The 8,952-nt window shown below is 34.1% G+C and overlaps 1 long non-coding RNA gene across 2 annotated transcripts; it reads left to right on the plus strand.

Annotated features, from left to right (window-relative positions):
• Positions 1-2,260: 2,260 nt before the first annotated feature.
• On the plus strand, positions 2,261-8,260 carry LOC144958183 (uncharacterized). 2 transcript variants are annotated; one of them, XR_013642379.1, is made up of 3 exons: positions 2,261-2,559; positions 4,892-5,087; positions 7,144-8,260. It is a non-coding gene; the product is annotated as an uncharacterized LOC144958183 (long non-coding RNA). The 2 variants fall into 2 exon arrangements; XR_013642380.1 differs by lacking the exon at positions 2,261-2,559 and adding an exon at positions 2,630-2,755.
• The last annotated feature ends 692 nt before the right edge of the window (positions 8,261-8,952 follow it).

An 8,952-nucleotide genomic window follows, 5' to 3' on the forward strand; every position in this document is an offset into this window, starting at 1 on the left:
ATGAATACATTATTTCGAATGCAACGATTTGCGTAAAAACGCAAAACTGACAACTTTTTAGTGTCCATATTGGTTGTTTTTGAGAGTGTTAGTGTCGTCGGTACGTATTTTATGAGATCTGTTTGACTCAACGAACTTTCAAACTGACTTTAAATTATAAAAGGAAATCAAGTTATCTGTTTATCTATCTGTAAAAAATACATTTCTAATTTTCAAATCTTTCAGAAGAATTGTGCGCCGTATCATTTTTTTTTTATTGACTCAAATAAGCACAATGTTCTCCACAATGCTATATTTTTTTTAAAGAAAGGATATTATATATATATATATATATATATATATATATATATATATATATATATATATATATATATATTATATATATATAGTGGATATATGTAATGGTTATGCAAAATGTCGCTGCAATATAGCACACAGTTATAAAAATATCCACTAAGTAACAATGGATTACGTCTCATTCACATTATAATCTCATCGTACAATTTATTGTATCAATCAGACAATGTTTAAGATTACAATTAATGTTTTTCTTTTATTGTACGTTATAGCTGGCTGGTGGATGTTGTGAACTAATTGCAAATCATCAAAAGAAGAAACGAAATTGACGTCACTCAGTTCTCTGCTATTATTTATTTTTAAATTAGACAGCTTGTCAGTGGTTAGACCTCACAAAATGATATCAATCACGCATAAAGAATTAAGTTGACGTCAGTCAAGTCTTTGTTATTGTTTTTTTTTTTTCTTTTTCTTTTTTTTTTTTTTTTTTTTGTTTTTGCCATTATGAGTAATTCTCACGAAACTGTATTAACCAGACTGTAAACGTTAAGGTTACACATAGTTTGTGTGTTGGTCCGTTATACTTTCGGATGGCAATGGTGTGAGCTTCTTAGTCACGCGCACACTATCAAAAGATAGTCACTCAGTTATTTGTTATTGTTCTTAGCCAGCCATTTTTATGAGTAGTTCTTACTTAATTGTATTATTCAGACTATAGATAGAATGCGCTTGCCCAAGGAGTTCACAACATTGCCATCCGGAAGTATAACGGACCAACACACAAACTCTGTGTAACCATGAACTTTTATAGTCTTGTTAATACAGTTTAGTGAGAACAACTCACAAACGCGGATGGCAAAAACAATAACAAAGGCCTCAGTGACGTCATCTGCATACTATCTATAAAATCACCAACCATCACACAAAACTATAGATAGTATGCAGATGACGTCACTCAGGCCTTTGTTATTGTTTTTGCCATCCGCGTTTGTGAGTTGTTCTCACTAAACTGTATTAACCAGACTATAAAAGTTCATGGTTACACAGAGTTTGTGTGTTGGTCCGTTATACTTCCGGATGGCAATGTTGTGAACTCCTTGGCCAAGCGCATTCTATCTATACTCAAAGTATCGATGAACTAAAGATTACACTCAATTTTGTATGTTGGTATGTTTAATTTGGCTTGGCGGTTGCTGTGAGTATTTTTACCCAAACGAACTTAACTAGGTACAATCGCACGATGTTGGATTTAAAATAGATTTGAGAAGGGGAAAAAATGTTCACCCTACCGTATAAAAAAAAAAAACAAAACAAACAAATACAAAGAAAATAGAAAACAGTTCACCTTCAGGACTAAACATGGACTTTTTTATATATAGAACGAAGTTGACGTTACTCGTCTTTGTTATTGTTTTTTGCCATCCATGTTTATGAGTAATTCTCACTAAACTGCATTAACCAGATTAAATTTTGTTTAATGTTCAAAAGTTTTGTGGGTTGTTCCGTTTGCCGATGGCAATGTTGTGAGTATAGATAGTATGCTGATGACGTCACGCAATGACCTACTTTAGTTCCGGATGGCAACAGGGTTGCCAGTTTGGCATTTTAAATGCCAGATTCCAAAAATCTGGCATTTTTGAAAACCGTTTGGCATTAGAAAAATCATTTGGCATTTGGCATTTTCATTTGGCATTTTCTTTTCTAGTATATTATACTTCAAATGACACCTTTTCTTAATAAAAAAATTACCCCAACAGGAAATTTAGTATAATTCAAAAAAAAAAAGAAAAAAAAAAGAAAAGAAAACACGCAAGCCACCAGGATATGATAGTAAATTGTCTATCAAAAGTGAGTAGTTTTCTTAGTGGGGGTGGGAGTCAACAGACTTTGGCATTTTTTTGAGTGTTTTGGCATTTTTTGAGTCTTCCCCTGGCATTTTGTTGAAAAATAATCTGGCAACCCTGGATGGCAAAAGAACTTGGCTGGCTTGTAAACATTGATGTGAAACAAGCTCGAGTCCAATTTTTAAAACGTGAAACGTGCCAAATAACTGCATAATCATCGGATGCACTAGAAGACAGGGTCGAGATGGAGTATGGAGTCAAAATGTTCAGGTTACCATCCATTAGGAAGACGAAGGACCCAAAAATAATAATAAATTTAACCCAGCGGAGACAGTTGCAGCGATCAGAAGAAAGGGATTTGGCGATGGCCCAAATCTAACTTGCAGCCACCGAGTTTGCAATGATCATTCTGTTAAAGGTAAGAATTGATGGATAAATTAAAATCTTAAATATTATATATACGATATGAATTAATTTTAATTATTGTGAACAAAGCAAGTTTACTTCGCTCCAACATCATCATGTAGCCATTGTGGGCCATAGCATGTCACGGAGTTGGCGGCAACCGACCAAGGTCCTTGCCTTAATTTCTGACGTTGCAAGTTTATGATTTAGTAAATATGTGTTTTATTCTTTTTCATGGAAGAGAAATCAAATCAAAAATTTCAAACTCGGTGGTCTAAAAAAATCTACGGAGAGATTTTTCACCGATGTGACTTTTCTATGCGAAACTCCGAATTTGGAGAAATCATCTGACTCATCTCAGACTCGGATGTAATCTGTAGTCTGTAGGCGGTCTAGAAGGAATCATTTTAATTTTATGGTCCATACACGGTCCGGATGGATGATCTTTTATTTGTTGTGTTTAGTTATCAGATAGGACCATGAATATTTCATGCATTTCTCGTGCAACATACTCTAAATCAAAACCAAATGCCTCATTACCGATAGTGATAGGGCTACTTTCGTTTTCAAGCTTTTATGAGATTAGGAAGTCTTTCACTGTTGTTCTGATCATTCATTTTAGAATTATAATGTTCCAGTTTATAACTTATGCTTTGTCAAGATTATTTTATTGTGCATTTTAAAAACATGTTGTCCATTTGAAGAAATATTAAAAGTAAGGTTGCGTTTTTCTTAAGTTTTTTTTTTTCCGTTCCTCCGTTGGTGGTGTATTGTAAAGTAACACGAACAAACTGCTTTTCTACACCGCTGTTGGACATGTAAATGCTAGTTTTTGACAGAAGTTTAATACGCTGCTTAGTGATTGCCAGTGTCAGTTTATAATGATAGTAATGGTTATTTTTTTACTGACAAAATTAATATTATAATTATTATTATTTTAAATTTTAATCCAAAGAAAGAAACAATCGACCTCTATCAATCCACTAAAATGACTTTTCATAATTTTCATAGTTAGAAACTAATTTTAACTCAAGGTGAGGATTAGTTATAATGTTTCGTATAGTCATTGAATTAGGGCCTTCATATGGAATTTTTCCCAAATATGACAATAATAATAATAAAAAAATTTCAATTAAAAAAAATTGTCCTTTGGGATCCCGATACTTTAATTGCAGCTATGTGGTATAGTTATCACCGTCATTTTGGAAGGATTAGGGTTCCAGACCCGTTCTGAGCAGTTGAGTCATTGGGAAAGGAACTTTATTCACATTCTCTCACCATACTCAGGCATAAATTGGGTAACTGGCTTTTAACATAGGCCTGTAAATTTGCCGGCATTTCTGGCAATTTCGCTCTGCCGGAACAAAAAATTAATTAAAATACTTTTTCATTTTGTTTAACAGCCTATTGAATTGGTAAAAATTCTAAGAAAATATTCTGGGAAATGGGGATTTTTGCTCATGTTATTGAAAAAAGCTTCAGCTCGAGGATTATCAGGCAAGTTATTCAGGGGGCAGATGCAGGCCTGTTAAACAGCATTGTCTCTTTCCGGAAAAAATGTAATATCGCCTAACAAGCGTCATGTCTCGACCTGCATGTAAAGTCTTGCTGTTGATAATAATAATAATGGTATAGATTTATAGTGCGCCAAACATCCCTTCATCAGGAGGGCTCTGGGCGCAAAACATAGATTAACTTAATCATGAAGCCCTAACACAGTACACGAACAACGCTAATTATACATATAATCAAAAGAAAGCCTGTCGGAATAAGAATGTCTTCAATCGACGCTTGAATTCCTCTAGTGAAGAAGTGTTGGCTATAAACCCCTTGCAAAGCGCTTTGAACAAATTTTCATTTCATGGAAATTGCACTATATAATTGTTCTACCCTTGTTCTAATTTGACAAAGCTTGATGTAAATTTAACGGAAAGCTTAAGGATTGTAAAAAAAAAATAATTTAAAAATTGAGCTTTATATTATAGCGCAATATCCACTAAATGTGCTCAAAGCGCTTTACAAGGGGTCCCTGGTCAACAGCAACATTTAACATGTAGAACGGGACATGACGCCTTTTAGGCGACACTACAATTTTTCGGACAAAGAAAACGCTGTAAACGGCCAGGTATTCATTTTACACCTGAGTACGGTGAGAGAATGTGAATAAAGAGCCTTTTCCAAGGACTCAACTATGCGTCGAGCGCGAGGCTCGAACCCATGACCTTCCGATCCAAAATCGAGTGTCATACCACTAGACCACATAGCCACACAAGGACCAGGACCAGATTGTAATAGGCAAGAAATGACGTAATATATTTCAACAATCAATTTTTTTGCCTTTACAGGAAGGCCAGCATCACTGCTTGATGAAACTGATCCTGATTGGGTTCCAACGTTAAAGCTTGGACATGGGGCAGAGAAAAAAACAGACCATTACTCATGTCTTAAAGATAGGAACAAACGCAATGACTGCAGGCAGCAACGGCTCTAGTTGAACAATCAACAATTGGAGAAACTAGCTCAATCATTGACCATGTAAATGTAAGTGTATTGATTGTATGTTTAAAACAATATTTATGTAGGCATGATATCTCTTCCTACATGTTAATGTTAATGTTTCTGTTGGCTTGGGACATCTTGTAGAGTGCTTTGGGTGGATATTGCATGCGCTATATAAAAATAAAAGCAGATCTCACTCTCAGGAAATTTAATAGGTCCAAATCAAGCAATTTTTTGGGGGTAAAAAGTGAGATTAGCAACGTTTGTGCCGTTCATTACACTTTAAGGTCATTGCATTGCCAGTTGAAAGGAAGTTGAATAGAGAGTGAAAAGATTGTAGATCTATGCACATAACAATAGACAAAGGGCACAAAATCATATTTCATATTGCAAAGTTAAGACACAAATCTATGACTATGAGGAATGTAATAAGACAAAGGGAATAGAGCACATATCAAGTGACTTCATTTGCTCATAAGGTATGTAAGGAATGCCTGTCTGGTGAGCCAGTAATGAAGTCAAAAGTTTGTCCAAATTGTTGGTGCAAGAACTGATATCAAGAGAAGTTTTTTTTCAAATAACCAGACTGTACAAAAGCTTACATGGTTGAGTTTTAAGACTTTTAACTTCAGAGATAATAAATAACTGAACAAAAACCATCACTTCATTTGAATCAAAAGCTTTGTCTTTATTATGTTGATTAATTTTGTTTTATTGAATGAATGGGCAATGACAATTAATAAAAGAGGAAGATCCATTAAATTTGAGGGAAATGAAATGAATACTATTGTGAGCATGTCCTTCTATGCTATGGATAGGTTGCCTTTTAGGATAGTTCATACAAAATTAGAAAATCCTGAAGGTTTTTGTCTTTGACTATAGCGTAACAAATTTTAAAAATATAGATTCTCTTTATTCACCTCTAGGGAAAATTTGTCTTTGGAGTCTATTCTAAAGGGAGACTGAAATAACCCAGCCATTGCCGCAACACAGCACCACAAACTGAGCTAGGGCTGAGGTGACTTGCTCAAGGCCACACAACGTAGTGACAAAGTGTTCTTATGATGAGATAGATAGAATTAAATGAGTTCACCCATATTGATTTATTCCTCAATTATTAAGATCTGGGAGGAAATGTTTTATTAACCTTAGCTAAATGAATATATTAATATTATAGTCTACATGTTATTTTTACAAGCCAATTGTCATTTCATTGTGGTAAAAGGCAATCTGCACAAATCAGCAGAATGACCAATCAAACGTTTTTTTACAGAAGCATGTACCTATTCCCTATGTATGTACAAAATACACACGCTGGCAACAAATTAAATAAAAAAATTAATAAATTATATGGCATAAAAGAAAAAACAAACATTCCCAGAAATGTAAAATATTATGGGCTAAGTTTGTCCATTTTTATTGGTTATAGCTAGCGGTATCTACAAGAAGTTGATGGTTAGGTGCAGCGCTTGTAGCACTCAATGGAATTTCCCGTGTAGAGAAAACATATATGTGTGTTTTTTGTATACTGGTGTAGGAAATACAGTTCTTATTTTTTTTTCTTTTTTTGGCGAAGGCCAATAATTGCCCGAACATTACAGTACAGCAGATTTTCTGAGCATACATAGTTTGATTCCACAGGTGATAGAATTACATTTAGTTTTTAAAATATTTGCGTGTTACTTGTAGAGTTTGTAAATAAATAGTTTTAGAATTTTTAGGTTTGCCAGTAATTTTGTGCTCGATGATAAATATTTAACATTTGCTGTACGGAGCAACGGTGATCCACAACTCTATTTTTTTTAAAGAATAGATTTCCACATAAATATGCCAAACCATTTTGGAATTCATCATAAGGTTCAGGCACTATTGGCATTTGAAGTTGAAGTCAAAGAAAAACTTTTAAAAAAAATTATTTTGACCTGTAAAATGAATGACTTGCGTATTTGAGGAAATGGGGCTTAAGTTTTCTTTGTTTTCAAACATATTAAAATATTAAAATTAAAATTCCCAGTGACACGATAGACGCCAGAGGTGGTAGGTCAATAATGTACTATTTGCTCTATGTATTAACTTAATCTTGGTATTTCTTTTACAGGATTGTGAAGACAGACATTTCAGGTTCCCATCTTGATGCTGAGCAGAAAGCACTTGTCGACACACGGAGTCCACTATAACCCAATTTTTGGGAATGGCGAACCTGAAACGAAAAGAAAGCAGTCAGACTTTTTATTCATTCTTTTCCAATAATGCTTGATTTTATATACCTTTGTAATCCTTTTCTTTTCATTAGACTAATACATGTGTTAAACATTTTTACTTTTGCCCGAAATGTTTGTGAAAAAATTGTACTAGTTGTAGTATTACTACTAGTAGTAGTAGTATTACTTCTGTTACCATTATTATATAGCAATGACTATGAAAAATGTTTTTTTTTATCTTTTTGAAGAAAATTTTTGTCTAAAATCCAAGCCCTATCTCCACTGAGTAAAAATGTTTTTGAATTTTGAAAATCCATTCATAAATAAACAAGTTATACAGTTTTAAAGGTGTCATTTATTTGGATGACCCGCAAAGAGGAAAAAAACGCGAAAATATGGGACGCTTTTTCGGCATTTTTTTTTTTTCGACCTTTGGTTGTATCTTGCGTAATAAGTGGATTAAAAGATTGAAACTTGAAGAGCAAATTAGGATGGTGTTTTGTAAAATATGGGAAAAGTACTCGTCATATTCATATGAAATTTTACAACCAAAAAGAAGAAAAGTTCATGTATTACCTTGTCAGCGACAAAACTCCACGCCTCCACGCCCGGTAGTTTTAGAAATATTTTACTCCAAAGAGTAAAAATCTATTTTTAACGGTCTTCTGGTAATCGCACGAGTTTTTCGCTTGACATAATCTAAAATGACCTTTTTTCTAACAGTGTGCCAACTTTCAGTCATATTCATAGATAAACAGCGTCGAAATTAATTTTTTAAAATAGCATATATGAAAACGGCTTCGTCCCATATTTTGACGCGAATTCGGGCACTTCGTGAGCGAAAAAGAGGCCCAAAGATTTGTGTGGGATAGTCATTGCTATATTATATGTTCTGCAATAATATTCAAAACCTAATAATATTTTTGAATTGGCAAATAAATAGAAATCCATTGTATATTTAAACTGACGTTGGAGCACAATAAAGAAAATAAAGTACTGTAATGACTTTTTTAAGAATTTGTTTTATCCGTTGCTTTTGTAATTTGATGGTGAATGCTTGACTGAGTTCTCATTTTTCTACCCTGGGTGTGGGGTCATTGACCTTCCATTGTGGGCAAGGTCATTATTGCTTTCTTCACCCCCCTATGTCGTCTGTATTCCTTTTTCAGGTAGCTTTCTATCTTTGTTTTGGAATAAGATTACATGCTTTTTTTCCCTGTCCTTATATGAGAGAGTGACAAATGGATGTAAATTTATTTTGTAAATTTATAATCAACATTTTATAAACAATAGACTGGTGGGGTCTTTGACTTCCCATGGTGGCAAGAGGTCATGCTGTGTCCTCTATCCCTTATATTGTTTTCCAAGTTTCTTTATGTCCTTGTCTTGGAATGAGATTACTTGGTTTTGTCCTTTCCCTTGCCGGAGTCATTGGCTGAGAGAGAAACAGTCAAATGAATATTGTTGGTTTTGGGGAAAAAAAAATGTTTGTCTTGTAAATCAGTTCGCGTAAAATTTTTTTATTATATTATATATATATGTGTATATATAATATGGGGGGCGAAGTGGCCGAGTGGTTAAGGCAGTGCACTGTGATCCGGATGACCCAGGTTCGGGCCCCGCTTCAGGCACTTTCGTTTTTTTTTTTCCTTGAGCAAGATTATTAACCCCCAATTTGCTCAGTTGGACAACATGGGTGATTCCTG

The sequence above is a fragment of the Berghia stephanieae genome, chromosome 1 (genome assembly GCF_034508935.2).
Source record: "Berghia stephanieae isolate SIO BIC M18660-M18661 chromosome 1, UCSD_Bste_1.3, whole genome shotgun sequence".
Lineage (NCBI taxonomy): Eukaryota > Metazoa > Mollusca > Gastropoda > Nudibranchia > Aeolidiidae > Berghia > Berghia stephanieae.